Genomic DNA, 18,272 nt, shown 5'->3' on the forward strand with positions numbered 1-18,272 from the left:
TCGGTTACTGAGTTATTTGGTGCCCTTTTACCTTTTGTACTAGTTTCACCCTGGTTTCAGCCCTGGAAGCGGAGTGTGTGTAAATGGAGTCGCAGTCACTAGAGGAGGGCCTCAGGTGCCTGACTAAGTCTTCAGACTTTACTCTGTGGTCTCTGGAAAGGCCACTGAAGGGTCTGGAGCAAATAGATGATGTGACCAAAATACCACCTGGGGACTGTTGGTCTGGAAGCGTGTGGAGAACGGCGGGGGCAAGAAGAGACCAGAGCACCGGGACCAGTCAGGAAATTTATTGTGATAGTCTGGGCCCGGGTGTTGGAACAGAAGGCAATGGAAAGAAAAGCTGGTGGCCCCGCACCTTTCATGTGCCTTTGCCTGCCTTAAACCATCCCCAGAAGCCAACATTTCCCAAACAACTGCAGATGTAACGAGTGGCAGCCTCTTGCCTCTTTCTGTTTTTAATGTGGTTGATTTGTGCAAAACAGGAAGGGCTACCGTGACAATGACATTATTTGTGGCTGAGAAATGTTCTTTTGAAAACTATGAAAACCACTGGTCCCTTGTGCTGAAGCTCAGCTGTGCTTGAGGAGTCTCCCATTGGCTGGGCCCTATTCCAACAGGCGCCATGATTTCCTTCTGCTCTGCCAGCAGAATGGACTCAAGAGCTGCTCTGTTCCTAGGACAGGGGACGAGGTTGCTTACTTAGCCTTTCAGGAACTTCCAGCGGTGTGGGGCCCTGGCACTGCAGAGAGCGAGGCTGGCTGAGTGCCCACCAGGCCCTGTGAAAGCAGAGAGATTTACAAGGAGGTCACAGGAAACCCTCCCCTGCCCCAGGGTTTGGTCCTACACAAACATTTCAGTTTGAGGTAGTGGCTGCAGGATGGGGGATCTCAGAGGAAAGGTAGTTTCCTGAGACAGAGGCAGATGAGAATGTGCAGCGGACACCAAGCTAGAGTTGGGGGACCAGCCCCTTAAGCAGGAAATTCTAGTCTTCTGTTCAGTTGAATCTGGATTTCTCGTTTTGATTCACCCTGCTGGCCTCACTCATCTGAACTTCTCTAATCATTTTCTAAAAATCACATTTCATTAAGCCATGAAGGCATTCTTTTAGAGAGTGGTCTTTTGGAATCAGAGCCTGGTTTGAAGCCTGACTCCATGGCTTCCTAGCTGTGTAACTTCATGCAGGTGGTTTAACCTCTCTGAGCCTCAGTTCCCTCATGGAATTTCCATGAGGATGAAATGCAATTACGTATATAAAGGACCCAGCAATAGTCAAATCCCTGCTCCACCACTTGCTATCTGTATGGCCACGGGCAAGACACTTAGCCAACCCCTCAGAGCTTCAGTTTTCTCATCCTTGGTATGGGAATAATAATAGTGTCTACTTCAGAGCATAGCTGTCTGGATCAAATGAGACTAACCCCTAAATTAGATAAACCATGAACATGGCATATAGTAAGAACTCAGTAAATGGTTACTATAATTACTAGTATGGTTGGAAATGGTAGCTATTATTAATGTAACTGTGGGATAACGTGGAATAAACACAGGAGCAAGTTTAATTTTCAGGACCTCAATGAAATATTTCAGAACTCCCTTTCCATCTCCTCTGGTTCCCTTGATTCATTCATTCAGCAAGTGTTTATTGAGCATCTACTATGTGCCAGTCACTTTGCTAGGCACAGGGGACACGGCAGCCAGCAAAACAGGCATATTTCCTGCTCTCATGCAACCTAATGTCTAGTGGAAGAGTCAGACAATCAAATAATTTTATGGGTTTAGAATTCCTTAAAGTAATGAGTGCTTTGAAGGAAAAGTTTGGCAGCTTTGAGAGTTTATAACAGGAGGTGCTGCCTTGGTCTGGTGGGTCAGGGTGACTTCTAGAGGAAGTAAAGCACTGAAGATGAGGGAAGTGACTAAGCCTGTCCCGCTGTCCCTCCCTGGACCTGTGGGGCCTCTGAGGCCTGGCTGTCTTTATGCCCTGGCTGCCCTAGACTCCGGGCGCCTCATCCCACAGGTGTAAGTTTCAGACTGTAGTACTCAGCCATCTGCCTCCGTCCCTCTCCCTTGGAGAGCTGGAGCAGTTACTTGGAGGAGATCAGCGGTGCAAAAGCCCTTTGTAGAAAGGGAAAGGTGTGTAATACCTGAGAAGGTGGAGACCCAGATGGAGACAGCCTGAACAGGAAACCAGAAGCTAAGTCCTTCCCAGCTACCTTTGTGGACCCAGTGTCGTGGTCCGAAAACGGGTTGGAAAAGAATTTCCAGACACAAGGCAGAATGTAAAGAAGACAGAATTTATTAGAGGGAAGGGTTGCTGCCAGAACAGCGGGCAGACTTCCTAGTAGTCTGCGAGGATCGAGCCCGAACATGTGCTATTGATCAGTTTTTACAGCCAGAAAACAAAGGAATGGTCCGAGGTGAAAATTTCGTTTACTGATTGGTTGAGGCACATATACCTTCCTTCTATAGCGTGGGAGTGGGACAGGGCAGATGCCTTTCCTTATTTGGAACGTGTCCTCTTGCCCAGGTGGGCGTCACCCAGGTGGGCTCAGGAATTTCGTAACCATCACAACACTGTGGGGAGGGCGATTAAGAGTCCCCGTAGGGGGTGTAATGCTGACAATTTTACAGGCAGGGTGGACCTTTGTCCTTGAAGCACCATTGTCCTTGGAGCACCAACCCAGCACACACGGGAACTTGCATTTTTCCCGCCCTAACTTAAATTTCCTGGGGCTGACTTAAAAAAACAAGGTGCTGAGGGTGCTGGCTGCCGGATGCCGGTTTCTCCTGGGGGTTTCGGGGCGGGCCCGGGATACTCCACCTCAGTGGAGCCAAAGCAGGAAATAGACTTTGATCTCTCTTCAATGGTTTGCAGAAATCTTGATTCCAACCAGAGGCCTAATCCCTCAGCCTTGCCGTTGTCGGAGATGACCATCTCTGGAAGCTTCACATCTAATTCAGGTTGAGGTGTCTCTTTAGGAAAAGTATCTTGAATTCCAATTTCTATCACACACTGAATCCCTTCAATTGCCTTCCCTCTCCTCAACTTTTAAATAGCTACAATTACCTGGCATACGATAGCTACCTGGGTTTAAATTTTTTTTTTTGAGGAGGCCTCATTTTAGCTAAGCAATTGCAAACAATAGCTGATTATACTTCTAAATTCTTTTGACACAAGCAATTGCTTCTTTTGCAAAGCGGGCTCTGACGCTATCTGAATACTGTAATATTTCTCTCCCTTAGCAGTTTTGCCTGGATCTCACCCACTGAAAAACCAACTGTAAATATTTGACATTCCTTGCCCCTCTGGTCATCCACACAGTTTAACCTTCTGGGGCTCTGCATTTCAGCTTTAAGCCTCAAGGAAAATGGAAAGGCTGGGGCATGTTTCTGGCCCTGAAGCTCTGCTTCTTTATAAACAGTCATCCCCTGAGGGGTGCAGGTTAGGGTGTTGCCACAAAATTTCTAATAGTTTTTGTGTGTGAGAGAAAATATAGGTAACATAACATTTACCATTTCAGACATTTTTAAGTGTAAAATTCAATGGCATTAAGTATATTCACAATGTTGTGCAACCTTCACCCCTGTCCATTTCCAAAACGTTTTCATCATCCCCTATAGAAGCTCTGTACCCATTGAACAGTAACTCCCCATTATTCTCTCCCCCAGCCCCTGGTACCCACCATTCTATTGATACTTTCTGTCTCTATGAATTTGCCAATTCTAGGTGTCTCATATAAGTAGAATTAGACAATATCTGTCCTTTTGTGACTGGCTTATTTCACTTAGCATAATGCCTTCAAGCTTCATCCATATTGTAGCCCGAATCAGAACTTTTTCATGGCTGAATAGAGTTCTATTGTACGTTTATGCCACTTGTTGTGTATCCATTCATCTGTCGATGGACTCGGGTTGTTTCCATTGGCTGTTGTCTAATAACCTTTAACGTAATAGGTGGGATCTGGCTCCTCTGTGACCTAGGACTGAAGCAGGAGATAGATGGGCTCCAGGTTAGACATTTAAAATCAGCCTCCTGGGACTTCCCTGGTGGTGCAGTGGTTAAGAATCCACCTGCCAATGCAGGGGACACGGGTTCGAGCCCTGGTCCGGGAAGATCCCACATGCCGCGGAGCAAGTAAGCCCGTGTGCCACAACTACTGAGCCTGCGCTCTGGAGCCGGAGAGCCACAACTACTGAGCCCGCGCGCCTAGAGCCTGTGCTCCACAACAAGAGAAGCCACCGCAATGAGAAGCCCGCGCACTGCAACAAAGAGTAGCCCCCGCTCGCCGCAACTAGAGAAAGCCCACGCGCAGCAACGAAGACCCAACACAGCCAAAAATAAATAAATAAATAAATACATAAATAAATACATAAATAAATTTATTAAAAAAAAAATCAGCCCCCCATTTCCTCTCCGAAATGGAAGTAACAACAGAAACAGGGTAAATAGCCAGGCTTTGTCTCCTGTGGACGCCTTAAGATAACAGTCACGGCAGGGACAGAGGAGGGCTAAACCCTGTCTGAGAAAAAGATCAAGAGGTCACATATTTCCTGTCCTTGGGGCAAGGGAAACACTACACATGCGCAGAAAGGCTCCTTGGGGGTCAAAAAGGAGGGGGCACCACCCCATAATATGTGATGCTAAGGCCGTCCCATAGGCCTCTTGGCTGAAACCCATCTTGGAAAAAAGTTGTGCACACATGTTGGGGAGAGTCCTAGGGCAGGTCGGGTGTGGAAAAAGAAACCAGGTAATTGGCCAAGGTAAACAAGACCCGGAAGAACTGCCCTATATGCATGACTTAAGCGCCTCTTCACTGCGCTCCTCCTCGTTGGAGAGGACGCCCACACCCTTGCTTTCCGGGTGTGCATCTCTGCCTCGCTTCTGTCTTAACGAAACAGTTTCTCTGTGTGCTCTCCCACTTGTTGTTGTGCCATGTCTCTAATAATAAACTTTGCGCCTGTTTTCACAGTTTTTGCCTCCATGAGAAATGCATTTTTCACTGGGGGCAAGAGGCAGGGGGTGTGGTGGCTAGGATTCCTGGTTTTCATCCAGGCTACCCAGCTTCAATTCCTGGCCAGGGAATTAAGATCTCACTTCACACCACCACTCACCGCTGCCTCTCTGAGATCAGGACCAATTTAACAACTACCTTTCGATTTACTTTATTTCATTCTCTGGAAATAGGATATCAAACAGTACGACTTGGACCCAGGGCTGGGTAGGCAAGCTAGGGCTGGAGAGGGGGAAGCATGGGTAGCTTGTTTAGGTATGGACCTTTGCAGAGCTGGTCAGAGATAGCACCCTGGGTGGGTGGGGCTGTATGACACAGGGTTTCTGATTCTATAAGAAAAGAGACCTTTCATTTAAACCCATTCATTTATCCGTTCATTCATTAACTCACTCATTCCAGTATTATTGAATGAGGTAGTGAGCTCAGCCTGCCCCGAGCTTCCAACCACTAGAGGCAGAGAGACAAGTAAATCGCTACTGACAACACCTAAGGGTGAGGGTTTGGGGAGGAGAAGAATGGCAGGCTGTGGGAACACAGAGGGGTCCCCTCACCTGTCCCTGGGAGCCAGGAAAGGCTTCGGAGGAAGTCAGACCTGTGTCAAGTCATAAGAAGGGGGAAAAAGTTAGCCAGGTGGAGGAAGAGGTCAGGAAGAGTGAGCCAGGCCTATGGAGGGACGGGCCAGGGCCTGGATCTGAAAGGGAGGGCCTGCAGTGGGCTTAGGTGTATGACTTGTGTTTTGAGGTGAGGGTGCTAAGATTCATGAAAGGCCGGAAAAGTGAAGCCACAGGTGCGGGCAGAGATCATTTGGTGAGGGACCTCCGATGGTGTTTGGGCTTAATCCTGGGGCAGAAGAGAAGTCCTGATGGCTTTGAAGTAGGAGAGGGACAGATCAGAAGAAAGAGATCCTGTTCTTCCCTTGAAGAAGGCATCTAACAGAAAATCACAGGAGCCGACATCTGCGTGCTTTCCGAGTACAAGGTGCTGCTCTAGTACTTCAGGCTTATTATCTCAGTTAATCCTCACAACAGCTGACCAAGATGAATGACAGGGAAATGGAGAGAGAAGCTCACCAAGGGCTCCAAGTGGGGGTGGCAGGATGCAGACCCAGCCATCAGCTTGGCTCTTCAGTGTGGTCCGTGGACCAGAGGCAACTGCATCTCCTGGGAGCTTGTTAGAAATGCAGAACCTCAGCCCCACTCCAGACCTTCTGGATCAGAGCCTGCATTTTCACAGGATCCCCATGTGATTCTTGAGCACGCTGAAGTTTGAAAAGCACTGATGGTGATTCCCAAAACATTAGATTCTCCTGGGCAGTTTTGAAAATCTTTGGTGCCCAGGTTGCGCTCCCAGATCAATTACATCAGAATTTCTGGGGCTATCAACACACAACTGGTTTAATAATATGTGGTGTATATATATATATATATATATATATACACACACACACAATGGAATATCACTTAGCCATAAAAAGAATGAAATATTGCCATTTGCAGCAATGGGGATGAACCTAGAGAATATCATACTAAGTAAGTCAGATAAAGACAAATATTATGATATCACTTGTATGTGGAATCAAAAAAATAATACAAAGGAATCTACATACAAAACAGAAACAGAACAGACTCACAAACAGAAAACAAACTTATGGTTACCAAAGGGGGAAGGGGTAGGGGAGGATAAATTAGGAGTATGAGGTTAACAGATACAAACTACTATACATAAAATAGATAAGCAACAAGGGTTTACTGTATAGCACAGAGAACTATATTCAATATCTTATAATAACTATAATGGAAAATAGCCTGAAAAAAAATATATATATATATATATTACTGAATCACTTTGCTGTATACCTAAAACTAACACAATATTGTGTATCAGTTGTATTTCAATTAAAAAGAAAGAATTTCTGGGGCATCAGAATTTTTCAAAGTTCCCTGGGTGACGTCAGTCAAGCTCTTGCATTATGTGTCCCTGTTTCCAGGGAGGGCAGGCTAACTCCTGCAGAGAAACTAGGCACAGGCTGGTAGCATCCGCCCAGCCGCCGGGGGCTCTGCGGCTTTAAGAACTGGGGTCGGCTGCCCGCCTAGGAGGCCACCGGCCAGCGCACAGGCCACATGAGCACGGGCTGCTGAGCAAGGCTGCGACAGTCTGCGCTGGGGCTGGTCTGGGCTTGCAGACCCGAGCCCTGCAGAACAACCCGGGTGGTGCGGGCGAGCTGAAGAAAGGGGACCTTTGTGCCTTTTTGAGGGAAGCATACGTTTTTGCAAGGCGGTGGAAACAAAGAGAGGAACTGTAGCCCTAGTCCAGACGTCCCAAGCAAACAGTAAGTCAGGAGGGCACGGAACACAGCACAGCCCCCCTCTGTCCCAGGCGACGTCCGCACACCCCGCCGCCGCCACCGCAGGAGGTGAAGGGCCTGCGGAGCCCGCGCAGGGCACAGCCAGTTAGCAGGGCACAGAATTTCCTGAACTTCTCCCCAGGGGTTCCCGTCTGTTCTTCGCTTTGGAAAGCTGGGCTCATGATAGGTAGCACCTGATGACGGACGCACCCCAGGTGTGGGTGGCCTGCCTCCTCTCTGTCCTCCCTCACTCCTGGGCCTTTCAGTTCAGGTCATTGCCCTGAGGACCCAAGGTCATGTGAAAGCAAAGAAAGAGAAACTGAAACCTGTCAGAAGTAACCGTTGGCCTTTGGGCCACAGTCTTACTGGCGACAAGGTGATAAAGCTAATGGCCAAGATGAGGGTGGGAGGAGCCGGGGGTGCAGGGACTCCAGGTGCCGCAGACATGGGCAGTCAGCTGGGCGCCCACAGGACACAGGCGGGGACCTCTGGGGAAGGAAAGGTGGAGGCGAGACCGTCACCCCCACCTTGGCTGGAGACAGAGCTTTCTCCCAGCCGTGAGCCCCCTTGTCTCGGTCTCCACTGGGGGGGCAGGACCAACATAGCGCAGGTGACCACCGTGGCGGGCTTCTGACCTGTGGGCCACCAAACGCTAAAGACAAAGCCTTGTGACTTTTGGGTGTCCCCTCTGTAGCGTTACCTGTGCCCCCCTGCCCCCCTCCTTCGTGATGGACCATCAAGAGCCCGCTGTAATCCACCTTACTTGGCATGCAAAAATGATCATGTGTTGGGGGCGGGTAGCAGGTTGCGATTATGTTGGCATTGATTGGCATGCAGAGGAGGGAAGCTACTCTGTGTCTTCAAGATAACTGGGTACAAGTGAAAAGGAAGGGAAGGAGAGGTCCAAGGGCAGAAGGCAAAGAGAAAGCCCAGAGGGGTGGAGTTAAAGTGGGGAAGAAGGAAGAGGAAGGTGGCCTGGGGTGAGGCAGGGCAGGGCAGGGTGGGGTTAGCTGAGAGAAAGCTAAACTGTGGCTTGTACCTAATTATGATGAAACATCATAAAGGGTCAGATGTGACTTCCAGCTGCAGGGCTAGATCCCAGGAAACCAACTGCTGGCCCATGTCATGTTTGATGTATAAATCTGAGCATCTTTAGAAAATGGAAGTATTGCATATGTGACCCTGAAAATTCTGAAACACCAGGCTCACATTGCAGCAGGGCAGCTGAAGCTGGAGCTGCCTGTTCACCAGAGTCCCCGCTCACCCTGCAAGCATTTTGCATTCCCCACCCCATGCCCCAACTTGTGTGCCTGCTTCCCATAGGCATCGCAGATTACTGCTACTTCTGCTCTTGATAATAATGGTTCTCTTCTATTGAGAGCCGGTGTGCGTGTGTGTGCATGTGCACACACACACCAGGCACACAGGTATGCTCGCTTTCAATTAACCTCAATTAATCTCTCCCTTTTTCAGTTGAGGATGACAGATGCACAAAACCAAACGTACCTTTCTCCTTAACAGATTTCGCAGCCTTTCCGGGCGATCTGCCAAATTGCTAGATGGTATTTGCATTAAAAAAAAATTTGAGTGCATTTTGTTATTTTGGTTTTAAGGATTTCCCAGCTTGCCTTAAGGCCATGTTTCATTTATGCTATATTTTATAGCTTCACAACATTTCTTGAACATACATGAATTCATTTTATCCTTCTAGCAGTTGCGTGAGGTCAAGTAGTTTGCGTCTCCTTCCTTTGCTCTCTTGGAGAAAACCAACTAGCAGAGAAGCTAAATGACTTCCCTTGGTCCTGCAGTAATTTTGAAGAAAAGTTAACATTTGGGCACAGCTGTCTGGAAAACTAAGCCATGTTCTTTGGCTGCATAGAATTGTGAAAAGTTATGCTTTGAAAAGCATAGTGACTAAGGATATGATCTCCATCCAAATCACTTGTTTGACTACTGGTTTGGCCACTTCAATAGCCATGAGTCTTTGGACAAAGTGCTCAATCTACCTGCGCCTTCTTTTCTGTAAAATGGTAATAGCCCTTATCTAGGGAGTGTTGTGTGGATTAAACGTGATAATACATGTGAAGTATTTAGAACAATGTCTGGCACACAGTAAGCTTTCAGTAAATATTACTATCAGTACTAAAATTATTGTTGTCTGTTCCTTTGGGAAATGTTCTGTATTACTTAGGGTACAGGCTAAGTTGTAACAAAAAGACCCAAAAATACATTTTCTCAAAAAAGGAGAGACATGTATTCCTCTTTCACCTCATAGCTAAGAGGATGCTAGTCAGTCCAGGACAGGTAAACAACTCTGCTCCACAGGGTCATTCAGGAACCCAGGTTCCCTCCACTGTGTTGCTCCCCATCCCCTACTGTGTCCTCTTCTGCATAGTCAAAGCTGGCTCAACATCACGTCCACCTTCTGTTCCTGCCTGGAGGAAGAGGAGGAGAGGACGGGGAAGGCCAGCAGCCCCCTTCTAAATGATGTCATTCAGAGGTCGTCCATGTGCTTCCATTGGCCAGAACTTGGGCACACTAAGCTGCAGGTGAGCCTGGGAAATGTATTATCTAACTGGGCCAGCTAAATATGCCCAACTAAAACTTAGGAGTTCTCTTATTAAAAGGAAGAAAGGGAGAGTGGAAACTGGGGATAGTTCACAGTTTCTGTGCCATGTTGCCAGAGACATGTGTTTTGGATCTGAATTTGAAGTCATTAATGTCTTCTTGGTCTGCCAGTTTCTCAGCCCATTGGTGCTCTACGTCTTGTCTGTTGGATGTCTGCTTTACCCTTGGATTTCTTCTTTAGCAAAATCCAAGGATGGCTCTTAGCTCCATGTTTCAGATAAACACCTCTGGTGGCAGTGTGATTCTCTCCAACAGGCTGGTCAGACTGACCGTCCACTGGATTGGGCAGCCTGTTCCTTCACTGCCCAAATCTCCCAGCAAGAGTAGCATTGGGCTCTGTTTTAAATTTTTTTTCTTCTGAATTTTTGGACAACTTTCTCAGCATGCAAAGTAAATTCCATGATCCCTTGTCTCTCGAGAGTCACTGTCCCTTGGATCTTGGGCCTCTGGTGGCTGATTAAGGAAGGGTACCTGTGTTCCTTCCATTCCCTTGGAGTCCATCTTCGCGTGTGTTGAGGAGGGAACCTTATCCCCACCTCATCAGGAATTATCTGTGAGCCCACGAAGCTGTGATAAAGAAGCCAAGCCACTTGTTTGGTGGATGGACGGGCAGCCACGTGGTCCTGAATCTCTGTGGTCTTAGAGTTCAACCTCCAATGATGCATACTTTCCTGAAATCAAAGTTAAGTAACAGCCTGACTCAATAAAAGGAAGTGTGGATCAATGTTCCATTCTCATTACTGCAAGTAATTGAGGTTGGACAGGTCAAGGAAGGGAATGCCAGTTGTCTCAGGGGAACTTACCAGAGAAGGTGCTATGATGAATATTGCCTAAGAGATGAAGAAGGAAATTTGTATTTGTTGAGGGCCTATTATGTGCCAGGCACCTACAAGAAGCAGAAGTTAGAGCAGTAAATAACGAGACAGACACCTAATGGAGATTACAACCTAACAGGATTACTCTACGTTAATCATCGTGTTTAATCCTTGCAACTCTGCAGAGGATTAATATAAAGGATTTCATATTTTATAGACAAAAATTCTAAGCTCAGAGAGGGAAATAGTAAGGATGCTTTTGAACCCACATCTGGCTGATTCTAAAAGTCCTGCTCTTGGGAATTCCCTGGCAGTCCAGTGGTTAGGACTTGGTGCTTTCACTGCCGTGACCGGGGTTCAGTCCCTGGTCGGGGAACTAAGATACCGCGAGCCTTGCGGTGCGGCCAAAAAAAAATCCTGCTCTTTCCATCATTACTCTATCTGCCCCCGTCACTTTCTTTGTTGAAGAGGGAATCTAGTCTATACACAGAAGTGACCTTGACCACCGTGCTAAACATCTGAACCAGTGACTATTGTTAACTCGGCGGTCGGCTTTGTTTGACTATGGTGGTCGGTTTCTCTCTCTAACCTGCATTCTCTCTAACCACTGTTGTCCACTTATCCTTCTGTGTGAACCCACCCAGCCGAACCCTACTTCTAGGGCATTTCTGCCCTGCTCCTTCCTGGGGTGCCAACTGATGCTAGAGGAATTCCCAAGGATGCCTGGAAACCCTTCCAGATGTCCCTAGATCCTTCCCTGTCCATTGCCACTGGCATCTCCTCCTGACCGTCCCTCTTTCACCAACCCTTCTTTTTAACCTCCGTGTCTGTCATCGTCATTGACAGAGAACCCAACTTGCCCTTTGATAAAACAACAAAATTAAGGTCCCAAGAAACTCTCTCAAGGTCCTCCTGCTCAACCCCCTAGCACATCTCCTGCTCTTCTCCTGCATCCCCCCATGCCAGGGAAGGAGCGTGCCCCGGCCCCCAGCTGCCCTTCCCCTTGTGCCCCTGGAGCCTCCCTCCAGTCAATTTTCTCTCACTTACATCTTCACCCTCTTCTCTACCAACACTTCTCATCAGTACCTGAACGTGTTCAGTCTCTTCAGTCTGAAAAATACCCAGTTCTTTTTTTTTTTTTAAACATCTTTATTGGAGTATAATTGCTTTACAATGGTGTATTAGTTTCTGCTTTATAACAAAGTGAATCAGCTATACATATACATACATCCCCATATCCCCTCCCTCTTCTGTCTCCCTCCCACCCTCCCTATCCCACCCCTCTAGGTGGTCACAAAGCACCGAGCTGATCTCCCTGTGCTATGCGGCTGCTTCCCACTAGCTATCTATTTTACATTTGGTAGTGTATATATGTCCATGCCACTCTCTCACCCTGTCACATCTCACCCCTCCCCCTCCCCATATCCTCAAGTCCATTCTCTAGTAGGTCTGTGTCTTTATTTTCTGTCATACAGAGTGAAGTAAGTCAGAAAGAGAAAAACAAATACAGTATGCTAACACATATATATGGAATCTAAGGAAAAAAAAAAAGGTCATGAAGAACCTAGTGGCAAGACAGGAATAAATACCCAGTTCTTGATCCCATATTTCTAACCTCTCTCTTCAGTTTCCCTTTCTCTGTCTCTTCATGGCCAACCTTCTTGAAAAAATCATCTCTACTGCCTACCTGCCTATTCAGTCCTCCATCACCCATTGCAATCTGGTTTCTGTTCCCATGATCAATGCCTAGACTAAAGTCACTAAAGACAGCCATACTCTGCATCCAGAAGGTGCTTTTCTTCCCTGATCTGACTCCCTCTTTCTGGAACCTTGGTGCCATTGCACCCCCCTGCCCCTTGAGCCTCTCGCTCCTTGGCTTTGCTCTCTGGGCTTCCACCCCACCCTAGTTTGCTGGACATTTTTTTCATCTCCTTCACAGAGACCTCCTGTCCACTCACCCCCTGAACGTCCCCTGGGTCTGTGTCCCACCGCCTGCTCTTCTTGCCCTCTGCCCCTCTTCCTTGGTGTCCTCAACCACCATGAGCTGACGGCTCCCAGCTCTCCCTCCTCCTTACGGATCTCTCTTCTGACATCTGAATGCCCAGCTTCTCATGGACCTCTGCTGGTGGCTGTCCCACACGCTCTTCCTACTTACAGTTCTAAAGCCAAGCTCCACACCAGTCTCTTCCAAGACTTAACCCTCTACTTGTAACTCTTATTTTCAGGAATGTCACCCTTACCCCAGTTGCTCATGCCAGAGAAAAGAAATCTAGTAATTATCTCAGATTCCTCCTTCTCATGGCACCTTTTACATTCAATCAAGTATCCTGTCCAGATGAGTCTACCTCTTCCAATTCCTTGAATCCCCCCTTCCTCTCATTCCCCTCCCACTGGTGAAAGCCCTTATTGCTTCTCACACAGCTATGTCAAAGGGCCCTTGAGGGACCTTCTTCTCCACTTCTGTCCTCCACTGGAGTCCTGCCTGGGTCACCCGTCCAAGGCTGTCTGCTCAGAGCACCCACCTGCTCTTCAGCACTCCCAAAGCTCTTGGATAAAGTTCACACTCCTTCGGTTGATCATATCCATGGACCCGCTTCTGATCCATTTCTTGTCTACCTTTCCAGCCCCTCTCCAACATTGCTCCCTGTGTGTCAACCACTCAGCGTGCTGCAGGTTCATGCCTCGGGACATGCCTTCACTGCAGTGCCCTCTTCTCCCTTCTTCCTAGGGCTAACTTCCAGTTGTCTGTCCAAACTCAGCTCATACATCACCTCCCAGACCATACCTGCCTGGTACTGTCATCACAACGTCATACACCTCTTTCCTCACTGGCAGTTCCCGTGCTTAAGCATGTTGCCCAACACACAGAAGTTGCTCTATAAAAGGTAAGGGAGACCCACCATTTTTTCAGAAACTTTGAACTCTTACTCACAGAGCCTGATGCATCACGTTAAGGTGCATTGTAACAACTCTTCAGGGAGTGTCTGATTTTTTTTTTTTAACATTTATTTATTTAGGCTGCGCTGGGTCTTAGTTGCGGCACATGGGATCTTTGTTGTGGCGTGTGGGATCTTTAGTTGCAGCATGCAGACTCTTAGTTGCAGCATGCATGTAGGATCTAGTTCCCTGACCAGGGATCGAACCCGGGCCCCCTGCACTGGGAGCATGGAGTCTTACCCTCTGGACCACCAGGGAAGTCCCGTGTGTCTGATTTTTAAATAGAAACATCATTTGGCTTCAATAATCAGAAGTTTAGCAGCTGCACACCCAGCCCACTGAAACAGCTATTCCTTACTAATTCACTCCTCAAGGAGTTAAGCAAAGGGAAGCACCATGTGTCTCTCCTCGCTGCCACTTCCTCTTTACTGTGGGGTTTCTGCATTCCGTGTATGATTGCATTCGGCTCTGGGGTTCACAGTGCAGCAGGACTCAAGGCTTGAGGTAGGAACTGGGGCCTCTGTGGGGGTAGCTGCTTGTTGATTTGAGGTGGATTAGAATTTCTGTCAACAACGTGGCCTTCCTCAACCAGGAGCACACTGAGGCTTGTACAAAGTGCTGCTGGAAGGCGATGGTGCATTAGCCAGGGAAACCGTCATGTCCCAGTAGAGTTGGTTGTAACTCACTCTGATTCTCTGGTGGAACAGAAACAAATCTTCATGTTTTACAGAAGCCTTCCTTGTTGGTTATGATACAGTGTTACGTACTGTACTTGAAATGTACTTGCTGCCGAATCTGCTCTCTGCAATAGATGAGATTCTCCCTAGTCTCTGGTCATCAACTGAGCCTGTCAAATAAGGCCCTCTGTCCAGCTGTGTGGATCGAGGCAGGTCCAATGGCCCAGACCCTGAGAGCCAGACCTATCAGGAGCTTTGTGCCTATCACCAACTGGGACCTCTACATCTGCTACTCCTCTAAGCCTGGGCTCTCACATGACTGAGGATATCTGCTGGGGTCAGATACCTCACAGGATGTGCACATCAGGACCTGGGAGGTTTGCAAATGACAAAGCTGACTCAAACTGACACATGCAAAAAAGATGAATTTACTAACTCAAGTCTAGAGGGAGATCTGTATTTAGACATGATTCTTTGTAGGTCCAGGGGTGGCATCATTGAGACCTGTCCCTCCCCTTATACTCCTATCTCTGCTTACTTCTCTGCAAGCTCCTTCACAGGCCAGCTCTCTCCTGTGACTGTCTTAGTCTGTTTGAGCTGCTAAGACAAAAATAGCACAGACTAGGTGGCTTAAACAATAAACATTTATTTCTCACAATTCTGGAAGCTGGGAAGTCCAAGATCAGCACAGTGGCCGATTTTGTGTCTGGTGAGGGCCCAGTTCCCAGTTCATAAATGGCTGTCTTATCATTATGTCCTCACATAACGGAAGGGGAAAGAGAGTTCTCTAGGGTCTTAGAAGTGCACTAATCCCATACATGACGGCTCCACTCTCATGACCTAATCACCTCCCAGAGGCCCCACCTCCTAATACCATCACATCGGGGGTTAGGATTTCAATATATGAATTTTGGGGACACATAAACATTCAGTCCATTGTAGTGATTGTCTCGAAACCAAACACTGTGATCATGGCGGTGGGGTATTTTGATTGGTCACCTAGGTCTGAGATAGTGATTGACAACGCCGCCAGGGGAGGGACAGTCTTAAAAACGTCTGGGCATGTATCAGTCTCTTAGGGCTGCTGCAACAAATCACCACAAAATGGGTGGCTAGAAACAACAGAAGTGTATTATCTCACAGTTCTGAAGGGCAGAAGTTCGAAATCAAGGTGTCAGCAGGGCCATACTCCCTCTGAAGACTCCAGGGTATAATCCTTCCTTGCCTCGTCCGGCTTCTTTGGCCCCAGGCAATCCTTGGTTTATAGCTGCATCGCTGCAAGCCCTGCCTCCATCTTCACATGACTGCCCCTTCTGTGCTGTTCTGTCTCTATCGTCGCCTCTTCTAAGGACACTCGTCATTGGATTCAGGACCCACTGGATTAATCCATAATGATCTCATCTCGAGACCCTGTGCTTAATTATGTCAGTAAAGATGCTTTTTCCATATAAGATCACATTCACGGGTGCTGGGAGTTAGGACTTGGACATATCTTTGGCTGGGGCTGTGGGGAGTAGAGACAAAATTCAACCCATTACAGGGCAGAAAGAGTAATAGATAACCACGACACTCTGCTCCTGGACTTCCTAGCATCCATCTGTGCCCTTTTCCCATACAATTTCAGAAATGCGCCCCCTGGAACATGGTACAGGCTATCCACATAAAAGCAAAGCTAGCGGATATACATTCTTCTTGACCAGGTCTGGATGTTGCTCTGAATAGTCTGTTAACCAACAGCTAAATGATCATTTCAAACACCCCTGGCATTTAATAGTGGAGAAAAGTAAGACACTTGGAATAAAAACCACTTGCATTTAGTAAAGGGGAGAAGGGGAAACATGAGGCTCCAGTCACTTGTCCAACATCCTGCAGAAGAGGATTGACAAGGAGCCACTTCATATCCCTGAAAGATGTGAGTTCCCCAATCAGCCAGGGGTACCCAGGGCTCTACCTCTGGAAGACTCTCCCTTGCCCATGGCCCTCCATGGGTGGATCAGAGAGAATGTCCCTTCTGGAAACCGTAGATTCTAGCAGGCCACAGTTTGAGGATGTCAGTCCAGAGATCTGGGTCTGGCCCCAGTGGTTGTGCAATCTCGTGCTGCGGTTTGCTAGACTGAGACGTCTCTGGCAGTATGACTCTCTCAAACTCTTAGATAGTTGCTGGGAAGTTAGTTTTTTGATAACTCCATGAGCTGGCAACCAAAGCCAGAACCCAGACAAGTCATGCTCTGGAATCTGGACCCTGTCCTCACCACATCTATCCCCTAACAACCGTCTCTGTGCTCTGCTCTCTCCCAGCTTTCATTTAGACTTTGTCCATTTGGCCTCTGCCCTGGACACACTGGGTTGGGGGAGGGGGAGGCCATTTGCCCTCAGGCTCTTTCCCAGTGGACAGCTGCCTACAGTGGGGTAAAAGGCATTTCACTCAGGCAGGGGGTGCCCAGCAGGAGCTGCTGGAGGGGGAGAAGCCCTCGCCAGGGTCCCTCTCCTATCTCCCGCTGTGTTTCCTTCTCCCAGCCTGTGCTTGCACCAACTTTAGCCTGGGGCAGGAATTTGACTGTTGCAATCCTAAAAATGATTTTCTGGCTCTCAGCTCAGTTGAATTACAGGCCACAGCAGAAAGAGTCTTTGTTTTTCCCTTTCCCTGCTTTCAGAAAGGCCCAGCTGAGACTCAAGTGTATCTTTTCTTATAGACCCTCACTTAGGGCTGAAGAAATGGCTGACACACCCCAGTAACCTGGCTTTAAAATAAAAAAATAACAAGTCCTCTAAATTTCCAACCTCACCGGATTCAACAGGAGAGAGTTTAGCAACTTTGCTCCGCTTAACAGATATGGCTAACTTTCCGGTCACGGAGGGGAGGCTTCGCACTGCCCTGCTCTCCACCCCAACACAGCCAACTTCCAAAATCCTGCTCCTGGTCCAAAATTCTGTGCTACTTAGGACACTTTTGATTGCAGCTGGATCTGCAACTGTCTACTTAATGGGAATCAGGAACGGCTGGATCCAGATACTCAATGCGGACTTTGCCTCTCTCTTACCCCCTCTCTTTGCCTTTCTGTGATTCTCTAGTCCTCCTTTCTGCTTTTCTCTCTGCTGGCTTCATTTTCAGGCTGATTTTCATGGAGGTCTAGGCTTACCATGCATTCATTTACATATAGTAATCCCACCTCTTTCTTGATTGCTCCAACAGAAGGGCAGGGATGGCTCTGATTGGGCTGGCTTGGGACCTCTGCTCATCCCTGTATTAACCACTGAGGCCAGACAAGTAGAAATACTCTAGCTGGCCTGAGTCATATATCCACCATTGATGTGCCACATGAATGACAACCCGTGTGGGTTGGGGGAAAGGCAGTTTCTGAAAGGAAAAAAATGCTGGGGAGACAAAAATAAGTGTTGAGGGGCTAGGCCTCTGAGCAGGCTCTTGATTTGCATTTTCCTGTTAGTCAAGAGCATGCAGCCTGCCTGGTTTTTGCCTTCACCCTCCGGGGATCTGACCCTCTTTCTGCTTTTTAGCCATCACCGAGAGACTTTTTATCCTCTCTTTTAATTTTTTAAAAAAATTGTGAAATATGTCATACATACATATAAACCATATGTTCAGCTTAAGAATAGCAAAACAAACACCTGCATCCCCACCACCCAAGTTAAGAAATTGAACAGTGTCAGTTTCTTAGAAATATCTGAATGCTCCTCCCCAGGCACGTATCCTTCTATCAGATGGAAACTATACAGAATTGTGTGTTCATCATCCCATGATTTTCTTTATAGTTTTACTATACACACACACACACACACACACACACACACACACACGCACACAAATACACTTAAATCTCTAAGCAGTATATTGTTTGGTTTG

The 18,272-nt window shown here is 47.6% G+C and overlaps 1 protein-coding gene across 1 annotated transcript in view; it reads left to right on the forward strand.

Moving 5' to 3' along the window:
* Window positions 1-7,122: 7,122 nt before the first annotated feature.
* DGLUCY (D-glutamate cyclase) overlaps window positions 7,123-18,272 on the forward strand; it is an 80,956-nt gene continuing 69,806 nt past the window's right edge. Inside the window, 1 exon segment of the mRNA XM_036841277.1 lies at window positions 7,123-7,338. The gene's annotated coding sequence lies outside the window, so the exon portion shown is untranslated.

The sequence above is a fragment of the Balaenoptera musculus genome, chromosome 2 (assembly GCF_009873245.2).
Source record: "Balaenoptera musculus isolate JJ_BM4_2016_0621 chromosome 2, mBalMus1.pri.v3, whole genome shotgun sequence".
NCBI classification, from domain to species: Eukaryota; Metazoa; Chordata; class Mammalia; order Artiodactyla; family Balaenopteridae; genus Balaenoptera; species Balaenoptera musculus.